Source organism: Meriones unguiculatus, chromosome 11, assembly GCF_030254825.1.
Source record: "Meriones unguiculatus strain TT.TT164.6M chromosome 11, Bangor_MerUng_6.1, whole genome shotgun sequence".
Classification (NCBI taxonomy): domain Eukaryota; kingdom Metazoa; phylum Chordata; class Mammalia; order Rodentia; family Muridae; genus Meriones; species Meriones unguiculatus.
In genome coordinates this window covers 111,744,669-111,756,983 of record NC_083359.1, presented here as the reverse complement: position 1 = coordinate 111,756,983, position 12,315 = coordinate 111,744,669, and the positions used below count along the sequence as shown (strand labels likewise).

General features: G+C 43.7%; 1 long non-coding RNA gene across 1 annotated transcript in view; it reads right to left on the bottom strand.

The window, feature by feature from the left end:
* Positions 1–2,748: 2,748 nt before the first annotated feature.
* The window catches only part of LOC132646517 (uncharacterized), a 97,236-nt gene continuing 87,669 nt past the window's right edge, over positions 2,749–12,315 (bottom strand). Inside the window, exon 3 of the long non-coding RNA XR_009584816.1 lies at positions 2,749–2,964. This is a non-coding gene — a long non-coding RNA (uncharacterized LOC132646517). The remainder of the gene's footprint in view (positions 2,965–12,315) is intronic.

Sequence of the window (12,315 nt, the reverse complement as noted above, 5' to 3'; positions counted from 1 at the left end):
TCCATCATGTATTATGGGACATTAATAAATAATGGGCGGTTGTAGGACCAAAAGGAGGGAAAACCCAAAGGGAAGGTGATGGAAAGGCATAATTTAGCAAGTAAATGAAAGGAGCTATTAAATCACAGTTAAATTATGCTGGCACCAGCTAGGAAAAAAAGAGAGAGAAGGATTTCCTGCTGCAAAATGCTTTCAATAAAATATTGAAATTTCTCTCCTGGTTGACAGAGGCATCTCCAACCATAAAGACAGGTGTCTGTGGCTTGAGGTCCCTTTAGCTATAAAGGGCCTTGTAAGATATAAGATTCAAGATCCTTCTTGGCAGCTAACCTCCTGAGGGTGCCTCTCTATCCTCATGGTAATGCCTATCTATGACTCTGTAGCTATTGCCAGTGGCCAGAGTAACCAGTTGACAAATCTCATGCCTGTTTCTCCACTGCTTTCTAATAGCATGCTTAGAGAAAGGAAAACAAGGTTTACAAGGCATGACTTAAAGATAACCCATTAGTTATATGTATCCACTTTATGCTCTCAGACATTTGCAGGTACTATTCCATCCATTTACCATGAGCTCTCAGGTAGGTGGTGAGCTGTCTAACAGGGAAGATATGTCTTGTGCATCTTCTTGTGGACAGAACCTGCAAAAGTTCATGCTTAATACATCTTGACCTGGATGAATGAGGGGTGGATGGGTCAAAGGATGATGAATGGATGGATAGTGATACCTAGTACAAGGATCAATGAGTGATGGATAGATGATAGATGATGGATGGATGGATGGATGGATGGATGAATAATAGATGGGTTGTTGATAAATGAATGACAGATAGATGGATTGTGATGGTGATGGGTGGGTAGATGGCTGGCTGGCCAGATGGATGGATGCATGGATGACAGATGGATGGCTGGATGGGTAATGGATGAATGATGGATTGGAGGATGGTGGATGGATAGTACATGTATGGATGACTAATGAATAGATAGGGGATGGATGTGTGAATGTTTGATAGATGGTAGATAAATAATAAATGATGATATATGATAGATAGATTGTGGATAGGTAGTGGATAGATGGATGATGGGTGATTGATAGATGATAGATGGTGGATGGGTTGATATATGAATCAATGGAAGGATAATGTATGCACAGTGGCTAGGTTGTGAATGGATGGACAGTGGATGGTTGGTAGTGGATAATAGATAGGTAGATGGTGGATGGGTGGACGATAACTGGATGGCTGAGTGAAGGATGTATTCTAAGTGGTTGACTGATGAATGAATAGATGATTGATGGATGTTGAATGTATAAATGAGAGATGCATGGATGGGTTAATTAATTAATTAGTTAATTAATTAATCTCACAGTTACAAGGCTCTGAGAAATACAATTTGACTTGAAGTACACAGCACTGAAACTGTAACCAGTATCTAAGCTGTCAGAACATGAATCCTTTGGTCTTTCAAGGGAACATGGTATTGTCCTTCAAGATCACCAGTGACATAGATCATACTCAGCATACAGAACCTAGAAATTATTCGTAAGAAAAACCCAAGCACTGCTTTTGCCTGCTGGGATTGTTTGTCACTGTGACATGGACTACCGTGCAGCATTTGAAGGAACTTGAATCTGCGGCTGAAAGGAGATTCTGAAATCCCCTGCAGAAGATCCACACAGAAGCCAAACGTTCCACGTGGGAGTCACACTGTCCTCATTCACAGGGTTGTCTGATTTGCTGTGGGTAGGAAATCTTGCAGCATTCATCTCTCCCACACACTCGAGCCCTGAACGCTGGTGGGGGGAGCATGTGTATCAACACGCCAGGGGAGTAAAGTCACACAGAGCTCTGTTCGGACAGGCAGGCTCAGCAAGCTGACAGGGTGTGCAAGACATCCACCCTGCCTTGCATTGTAAGGAGGAATTACATGGAAAATATGTTGGGTAATTGAGGGATATGTTTATCCATGTCTGTGATTAGTCAGGAGTTCAGTTTGCTTGGAACAATGTTCACAGCAGTGACCAAACCTCTCAGAAAAGTCTTTAGAGCTAAAAGAATAAAACTGAGATTACTGCAAGTATTTCTGAAGCAATGTGCTCTCTCCTCAGGTGATCAAGGGCACAGGCTCTTTTTGTTCACTTGCTCCTTCTTGCCCCTCAATGCACCTATGCCACAGTCACAGAAAACTCTGGGCATATTGTCCCGATCTCAGCAACACCCAGGCTGACCTTGCTACCATCCCAACCTTTGTTTCCATGCTATACTTTGGAGAAATGCTGCATAACTTTTCCTTTTGTGTTCTACTGGCCAGATTTATTTTTTCTGAAATGATCACATTTCTATGTAAGGGGAACTGGTAGTGTCCCTTCTACTCAGGGACCATATACCAAGATGAACCTGTATGGTTTCGTTGCTTATCAAAGAGAGGGATGATGTTGGAGTCAATCAGACTGTCCCACGTGACCATAAGGATAGATAGCATGTCTGTATCTGATACATGCCTTTCCACCAACAAGACATGTCTTTGGAAAGCTTGATAGTGCCCAGTGCATAACTTCATGCTGACATGGTAAAATCTATGAAATGTGTCTCTGGGCTCAAGGTAAAGGTACAGCAAAGTTCAATAGTGAATGTGGAGAGGCCTCAAAGGACAAGAAGGTTCACAATACACTGAAAAGTAGGACTGGGGACAAAGACTGAAGACTCTAGGAAACTTTCAAAGAGTGGCTAGAGCTATTTCAAAGTGTGAGTATCTGTTTATCAATGGTGGTAGTGAGCTGTACTTACCTCCTCAAAAGGCAAAGAAACAAGACAGGAAACAGGATGAGAGTTGAGCGATGTCAGGGCCACTACGCAGGGAAGAGAGTAGCAGAGACATCAGTTCACAAAATGCTGTTTCACTGGTATCTGGCACCTAAGGGCTGTCCAGTGGGTACTTATGGAGTGGATTTTTTAAGCTGTAATAATTCTAGAAAAAGAAAATACAGACATAAAGACCTCTAGCCATGGGTGTGTAATTAATCATGACTTTCTGGGAAAAGTGAAATAATGGGATGATAGAGACAAGCAGACAGACAGAAGGAACTGACTCATGAGACTCTGGAAATTGGCAAGTTTAAAATCTTGAGGCTAGATGCACAGGCCAGAGACAGGGGAGACGATGGTATAGCAAGGCAAGCATAAAGCCAGCTTCCTGCCAGCAGAATTCCTTGGAAAGGTCTGTCTTCTAAAGGTTTTCAGTTGGCTGTATAAGGCCCACCATATGATAAGGAACAGTATTTATCTCAAAATGCCTTCTCAAGACCATAAAGACACATTTAGCCAACTACCTGGATACTGTGCTCTAGCCAAGCTGGCATATGAAATTAATCATCAGAATCCAGAATCACTGAAGAGACAAACGCTGGTCCTTGGGAGATTATCTAGAATTGTTTAACTGAGGCAGGAAGATCCATCCTGAGTGTAGTCAGCCCCCTTCCCAGGGCTGAAGTCCTGGACTGAATATAGAGGAAAAATAAAGCTGAGTACCAGCATTCATCTCTCTGTTTCCTGGCTCTGCTTGCAATGTGACCCGCCGTCCTGAGCTCCTGATGGACTGTACCCTTAGACTGTGATCCAAAACAAACCATTCCTCCCTTTAAGTTATTTTTCTGGGCAGTTTTGCCACAGCAACAAGACACACAACTAACACACCATCAAAAAGACCTTTGGGTTATGTCACTCGATAGTGTCGATGCCCCTAGGAAATGTATCTTGCTCAGAATGTCTTTTGTGAGAAAAATAAACATGTTACTCAAAGAAATGTTTGAAATATGAAAGTACATCAGAGAAAGACTTAGTTTCACAGAGCAAACAATGGATTTCCACTTCAGAGTCAAGAGAAATTAAGAATAAAAACAGAGCAGGGTGGATTGGACCACACAGCACAGAATACAACTAAGACAGGAAGTGACTGAAGCATCAGAGAGGGTTGATAAAGGCCAGAGCAGCCGGGACACGCTGTTAGTGCCTGGGGAAGTGGATAGGTTTTCACTGAAATTGAGTTTGGGCCCTAATTTCTTCCTAACAGAACCAGAGATGCAAGGAGAAGGGAGCTTACATTAAATGCATAAGTGTGAAAGTGCACACTTGTATTTGAGCATATTTAAATGGAAATAAATGAATTTGGGGAGGGCAGGGTAAGCTTGTGGATTTTTTTTTAAAACAAAATGTAAAACATAAAAATGTAACGTTGAGATTAGAGCTTTGAGGCCAGGCAGAGACCTGCCAGGGGATTGAGATGTGGCCCCTTTGCTTCTGGTCCTCTCTTGGAAGTCCCACTGTGAGTGTTTCCTTCAGTCTAGCAGCACTGAGCTTTGAACACCTGGCTCCGAATGTGGCATAATCTTTTCTGTGCACCTATTCTGGATTCTGCCTAGTACAGAGCTGACAAATGCAGAAAGCAGAGGGTACCCTTGGCTTAGGATCTCTCAGCCATTGGGCTCAGCAGTAGAAAGAAAACAACTAAGCCCTCAGATTAGTCAATGCCTTACACACACGACCAGAACCCGAGCCTCGCTGTCTCCTCTCAGGCACAGCCACGGTGGTGACTTCCTCAGCACAGAAGTACAAGTGGCTCTGCTAATGAACTCAGTGAGAGAGACTCTTTTCCACACTCACAGGTCTGCCCTAACTTTCTTGCTAGCTTCAGTCACTGCTCTGTACTTGCCCAGGCCCAGCAACCAGGGCCCATCCTTCTCAGTCTGTCTCTCCAAACCTTCAAGGTTATCCGATCCCTGGGCTGTGTCCTCTATTTGGAATTTTTCTCCCTGCCCTTCAACTTGGAGGATCTGATTCATTCTATCCTGGCAACTGGCAGTTCCAAAATCCTCAGGCGGCTCACCAGGCTAAAGCTGGAGGGAAGCTTGGTATGGCAATGTGTCTGTAGCCAGCCTGATGGGTGGAGACCTCTAAACTCAGGCACAAGCTGGCTTCCCCATGAATTTCCTCCTCCTTCCCCTCTTCCACCTTCTCCTCCTCCCTGTCCCCCTCCTTCCTGTCTTCCTCCTTCCCCTTCTCCATTTCTCTTCCTCATTCTGTTTTAATTTTGTGATGACTGAATATATTATTAAATACACACTGTTAAACTAGAAAAGTATAATCTCTGGTCTTACTTCCTACCTCTGTTTCTGAGAACAAGTACCTCCCAGGTGCCAAGGTTTCTATTTGTTGTCATTGGTCATCGGTACCTAGAGCCATCAGATACCCACTTAGGTAACTGAGCAGAATTCTCCAAACTCTGACGCACCCAGTGTTGTAGACTGTGATCTCTACATCCAAGATTCTCCCGTCTAAAATGATACTCGCTTATGGGCTACGTATTTTCCCATCGCAGAGCTTAGGAGAGCTTACTCCATATTTTGTTTTATTCATTAGGCTTTTCTGAGGACTTGTCTTGAGCACTTTTCAATCAAGGCCAAGGATGCAAAATCAAAGCCTGGCTGAGCCTAAAACATGCCCTAATTCAAGGTGACTTTTCTCTACCCCAAATTAACAAATAACAAGCTGGCAGAATTCTTAGATTCCAACTACATAGAGACCCTAAATCTTAACTGTGTGGCCGGCACATGCCTGAGCCGACATTTTTTACAAACACATCTAGGGAACTTGCAAAGCAGCCACCCACTGTGAACCACTAAGTTTGGGGGAAGGGGAGCATGGGCGTAGTTTTGAGAGGGTTAATTGTGAGGCTTCTGCAAAGCTCCCAGAAGAGGATGAGCAGAGGGTCCTCCAGAGCACCTGGGTGTTATTTACGGTGCAGGAAGGCTGTCAGCAGCCTTCTCCCGGAGAATTTCGCCTGCAAGGGGAAGTCATTAAAAGGAGGCCCTGCCACACTGGAGCGGATAAAGCCTTCCAGTTTCTGGTTTAATCCCTCTGACCCTAGAGATGAATCTCGTTTTCTGTTGACTTTTTCAGGCCTCCAGTCATCAGTTGTTATTTATATTTTCAGCCAGTGTAGCGTGTAGTGAAGAGATACTAGCGTCAGACAGATCAGGATTCAAATGTTGGCTCTGAACTCAACTAGAGGCTGAAGAAACTAGAAACCCATATTTCCCACCTTAAAAACAAATGAAAATAGAGGCATTGAGCTCACAGGACTGCTGTAAAGACAATTGTATTTGGAAAAATTGATTTAAAAATTAATTTCAGTCAACAGTCCGTAAGAGCTCAATGAGGACAGAGTATACAGTTGAATTCATTTTCTCTGACCAGAGTATTGTCTGGACGATGAGAGGAAGAAGCCGGCCCTGCGCTCCTCAGTCCGCCTCCCGCAAACCCTCCTTTGCTTAAAGAGTACTGTTCCCAAAGGACTCGAAACAGACAAGCCCAGCTCGGAAGTGGACTCAAGTCAAGGGGTGGAGGAAGAGCGCCTCCTTCAAGTCTGACAGGTGTTCTCAGAGCTGGAATGAGGGAGCTGGACAGTGAAGAATCAAAGAATGTTTTTCATTCCAGTAGGTTGGATGCAATATCCAAAATTCATTTTCTCCGTTTCCACCCCCCAAAAAATGACTAAATAGATAATGACAAGGTTTATATTTTATTCCAGGGAAAAAAGATATTTATGTCAAATACAATATCTTATCTCAGTGTGTACAGAGGCAGAGCCTCATCCTAAGAAAACACAGCTCTGAAGCAATGACCTGGAGTCTCTTGATAACTGAGCTCAAATCTTTACATTGATCCCGAATGTTTGAACACGCTGAGCAGGAACGTCCCCCACAGGAAGGATGAATATGGATGGTTTGCTCCAGTTTCTGTGGGCCTCACAGAAGCACATTTTCATATCAAATCTCACTCCTGCCCTGTCCACAAGATGAAACTTAGAGGAGATGAGGTCAGTATTGAAGCTCTGACTCAGATCCCACCTCTCTGATCCCTTCCTCACTTCCTGTGGTGGAAACATAGCTAATCTCTGTCTTCCATGGTCAGTTTAGAGTTTTTGATGAGGAGACAGAAATTGAGACAGATGAGACAGACTGTTCACCACGGTGGGCAGACCTAGAGAAAACATCCACGTGGGAAAGCAGAGCTGAATGTGCTTTTTTTCCAGCGTGCTGACCTCCTTGGGAGTTCTGACTCTTTCTTATTACGGTGTGTTCAACAAGGAAATACATCTCCTAAGGCATCCATATCAATCAACACTTCCTTCTGCTGAGAGAAAAAATAATGCCTCCCCAAAAGAGGTTTTTTAAAATATTTATAGGCGTGTTTTCTACTGGAGTCATTATTTGAATTTTACTATCATTTAAAATACAATTCTGACATCCTCATCATTAATGCCCACTGTGACAACATTCCACCAGGAAAATGCATTTACATTACAAAATCTAGATGTGGAAGGACTATGGTACCATATTAAAGGAAGGAAAAGATAATTTAAATAAGAGACCTATCTGAAATGATCAGAAATGAAATTTTCTGTGGGATGAAAGCCTCCTCCAGAACCTAGCCATCTAAAATAAGATTAAAGTGATATTGTATAAGAACTAAGGCAGAGTCAAACTATCACTCCCTAAATGAAAATTTCCATTTGGTGAGCAGACACTGAAAAGAGACATTTTTTCAGTCCATTTTTCTTGGGGGTTTCTCAACACAAGCCCAGCAGCAATGCAAATGTGCTCATTCTATAGCCCAGGGCCCCTCATTTGAGCCAGGCTGCATGGAGTGGGGTTCCACATTTTAAAGCCCCCGGTTGTTTGAGGATGTGGTTTGATGGATTCCTGGGAACAGCAGGTAGATGAAGAAGGGTATAGGAAGATACTCACTCCCACCAGCTCCACTCAGAGCTCTGGGCGGAGGCTATCTGCGGGCTTGCTCACAGGAATGACCCTAAACAGTCCCTGGAGCCTCGGTTGTTTCCCTGGCTTCCTGAAGTGATGAAGCAGCGGTGGGTTCCTGATTAAGACGTCCAAGATCAAAACTGCTTCACTGCTGTTAATTTGTGTTCATCACTGTGACTAAAAGAAAGAAAATTGAGGGTAATATGACCACAGTCAATGACGGGAACGCAGAGCTCACAAACTAAGCAAGCCAGCAATCATCTAAATACAGAGCTACAGGATAGGAAGATGGCAAGCAAAGGACCCAAGTTACATCCCCAGAACCCACAGAAAGGCTAGGTGTGCTGGCCAACTCCTGCAACCCCTGTCTGGAAAGATGACTGTGGGTGGATCCACAGGGCTCTCTGGCCAGACAGCCTAGCCTAGCAAGAGTCAGGTTCAGTGAAAGATCCTGTCTCAACACACAATGAAACAAGCAACTGAAGGACAACAATGAGGCTTTCTCTGAAATCTATGCCTCTCTCTCTCTCTCTCTCTCTCTCTCTCTCTCTCTCTCTCTCTCTCCAGGTCCAAATGTGGATCAAGAGTAAATGTAAAAAGAAGGCTGTCAAGGGTCCATCATGGATGGAGGAGGGTCACAAGACCCCTCTCTAAGGACATACTGGTCCTTAATGGTTGTTTGGAATAGGGGAGTGATTGTTTAGAGTAGGAGAGTCATTTTCTTAAGTGGTGAGCTTGTTAGTTGCTCACAGTCAGTAAACACACAAATGCATACTTTCTATCTATCTCTCTATCAGTTTACCTATCTATCTATCTAATAAACAAACTTAATTAAATTTGGTCACAAATATACAAAATAGGAAAGAAAATGGAAGGCAGGCTTTTGGGGTGAGGGCTAGCAGGAATAGAAGAGGCAAGAGAGAAGATAATAGAGAATGAAAATAACCAAAATACACTGTGGACATTAAAGTGCAAATGACTAACGAACAAATAACATAACAAGCAGCTAGTAGGAGTGATGAAAGTAAATGTAAGGCAATTGGTTGGCTGGGATGACAAGGAGATGGGTAGGGACAGTGAGGTAGGACTGAGCTTGGACAAAGCTGAACTTCTGTCTGAATAGCTGGTAGGAAATCAGCTTTGTATCTCAGAGAATCCAGATTAGGACTGTTGAGGGGCAATACAGACCTCTAAGCTTCTGTTTCTAGAAGCCTTAGGGACAATATTATATTCGACAACAAAGAGAGAGAGAGAGAGAGAGAGAGAGAGAGAGAGAGAGAGAGAGAGAAGGGAACAATATTAGGGAGTAAAAGGAAGATGCCAACTTGCTGTGCCTGCCATGAAGAAGCGTGGCCAGCAAGAAAAGGTCAAGCTGATGTGGCATGTGTGGGTCACAGCAAACAGGCATACTGAGACTGGAGTGGATTTCTAACTCCCAAGCAAGTTACCAAAGCAACAAGGACACTAACCCAGAAACTGAGTCAGTAACTGGAAAGCCCTGCCCTGCCCTCTCCAGTCCACCCCTTGTGTGTGTAAACGGGCAGAGGTTGATGCTTTCCTACATGGCAGCTGAAGCCTCGGTGCCCAAAGCAGCTGCATTCCAAAGGGGCAAAGCTCTGGAGCCACTGTGCCAGGCGCGTGGAGCTTCGTCTTGAACTCCTTAGGGGTCCTCCCCTTACAGACTAGCTATGATCTTGCTTTTCCTGCACTCTCTGTGATATGCCCAGCTTTTTCTCATTGCCATTGCTTGATGTCTCACTCATCCCTAGGAATCAAAAGCTGATTCCAGATGTCACCTTGGATACTACCACTCCCCTCATCACATCCATCATGCCCTCGTTCTGACGTATGCTAGGTGTTTGCACATTGCACTACACTGCCAGAGACTAGCAGGTTTTAGAGGCCAAGAACCATTCCCTCTAGATTAGTTCTTTTCTCTGGAAAGGATACTCAAAACATATGTGGGTGATGGTTCTTCATCCTATGTGCAGCCCCAGAATCTGTTCATAGAGAGTGCAAACATACCTACCTAGATTTAAATAACACTTAACCCAACATCCATGTTTCAAGAAGAACCCAGAACTACTGTCAGAGAGGACACACCTCCCACGGTACAAAGCGTGTTCCTAGCCAGGGACACCAAAGAGTTGGGGTTTCTCAACCTGTGCAGCAAATCCCTCATTCTGCAGAGAGCAACACTTGCACTTTTCTTAGTAAAGCCTCACACACACTGCTAGCAGGGAACAACTTCCCACTTGGCTTAAAAGGGTCCGTGAACTTCCTCCTCTGAGGAGCCCAGTCCCTCTCAGGTGTCCTCCTGGATCTTCTGCCTGCAGCTTTCTTCCCACATGTCATCCTGGCTGTAACCCTCACCTGTGCAGAGAAAACATTGCAGATACCCCAAACACACACCATGGATGGTCATCGCTACTTTTCATCCCTATGATAACTATTGCCTTAAAAAAAAAAAAAAACACACTATTTTGTTATGTGCTATCTTTCCAGAGCAGAATGTGAGCCTCTGAGCCTATGGACCCCTCTGCCCCACTTTCTGTAGTATCTCTAGCATCTGGAAGACTTGGCTATTCTGATTACGTACATGAATGGGTGGGTGAGTGGGTGGGTGAGTGGGTGGATGGGCGGACAAACAGAAAGGCATTCAAATCTGTGCCTTATGACTTTATATCAGTCATCTGCACAAAGGCATCAAATGGAAATATGACTTTTGATATAAAAAAAACAATGAAGTCCAGATGGCTGAGACTTGAAGGCCCAAACTCCTACTTTTATTAACTACAAACTGAAGATGATGAAAATGAAGATGAGCCAGTCACTTTTTCACATCTGAATTATGCAGGGTTGAGATATGACTAACCAGGAGAACTTATGTGCAGTGTCCATTCATTTCCAGCGCTGAAAGAACAGCAGAGTGCAATGATCTATCACATGTGCCCAGTGAGCACTCACGCATTCGCACACACCTTTGCCTCCTACCTGTTAGAAAACCACAACCAAAACCTTCAAAGTAAGCGTCACGCTGTTGAGTTTCTTCAGGAATCCGCCCAGCTATAGAACCCAAAGACAATAAAAGGCTCCTCTTCCAGAAAGTGTGACCAAGTCAAATAATTAATTAACATATCTCAATAGAAATATTAGTGCACTGCAAAAACTAGCAGAGTTGCATTTTAAAAGAGAGTTTTGAGCTCACTTTTTTCACCCACATAAATTTCTTTCTTACTAGAGGTACACCCAATATTAGGATGTAAACATCTTCCAACTTGAATTTTTATAGGTAAAGAAAAGCCAGTAGTGCAGCTTGCTTTTCATTTACTCTCCTGCTCCTCCAGCTCTAGCTAAGAATTCAGAAGGAAGCAAATAAAACTTTTTGCTGTGTGGCTCTGAGCTCAGCTGGTGCCTCCTAAGTTGACAGGGTAACATTTCACCTATTAGCACTCCTCAACAGAAAGTAGATTGTTCCGGTTTCAAGAAATATTTTTTTGAATTGGATTTGGGTGGGTGAGAAAATGAATTAAGTCAGGAATTCTTTAGGGCAAATTGCATATTGAAATGAACAGTTTGATGCATAACCCTTTTGCCCCCCTCCAAGTTAAAAAAAAAAAAAGACAGAGAGGAAGGAGAAAAGCAGCAAGTGCGCCTCTGCTGTGAGAGTTCCTGTCACAGCCACATTTCTGACTGCCTCGAAAAACAATGTCCAGAGTTGAGTTTTATAGTCATTATTTGATTGGCATTGCATGACATTTGTGGCTGTATTTTTGGAGAAGTTTCAAAGCTAGTGACTTCCAGTTTTTAATCACAGGAAATATTTATTTTGTACTCTGGCATAATTGTTCATGGCTCCACATTTATTTTTTATGGGAGGCAATGCAAAATGAAAACCAGAGCAAATCAGTAAACTGATCTTGTATCTGTTGAGGTGTGGTGATGCATACACGGCCTCAAGTCCAGGAGGCTTGTGCAGACTTCACCATGTTGGAAAATCTGAACATGCTGCTGTTATCAAGGACACAACACTCTTATCCTAAGAACAAAAGGAACAGAAAGGCTAATGATTAAAGCGGTCATGTGACCCTGCCAGGCACATAGACTCCTGCCCCTTCTGTTCAAGATCTGGGGTCACGCTGAGGCCACAGGTGCCACAAGTGGAAGAGCAGAGTGTAGAGAAATTATTTCCAACCCCTTCCATGGAGAAGGAAAACTCTCTGAGCAGCCTGCTTCTCTGTGACTGAATGAGCACTTGCTTTGTGAGTTCATCAAACAGGATGGTAGCTGTGTGTACACATTTAAGCAGAGAGCCGAGCTGTGTTAGGGGATGCCTTTGGGGCTCTCACATTATGCTCATATGCTTTTGGATAAAGCTGTTTACGCTCAAGAGATCACACTCAACAGATAGTACCCAGAGCTGGTCATGGTGGCACACACAGGTACCTCATCTCTTAGAGAAGGAGGCAGGAGGATTGAGAGCTTGATGTTGGCCAACA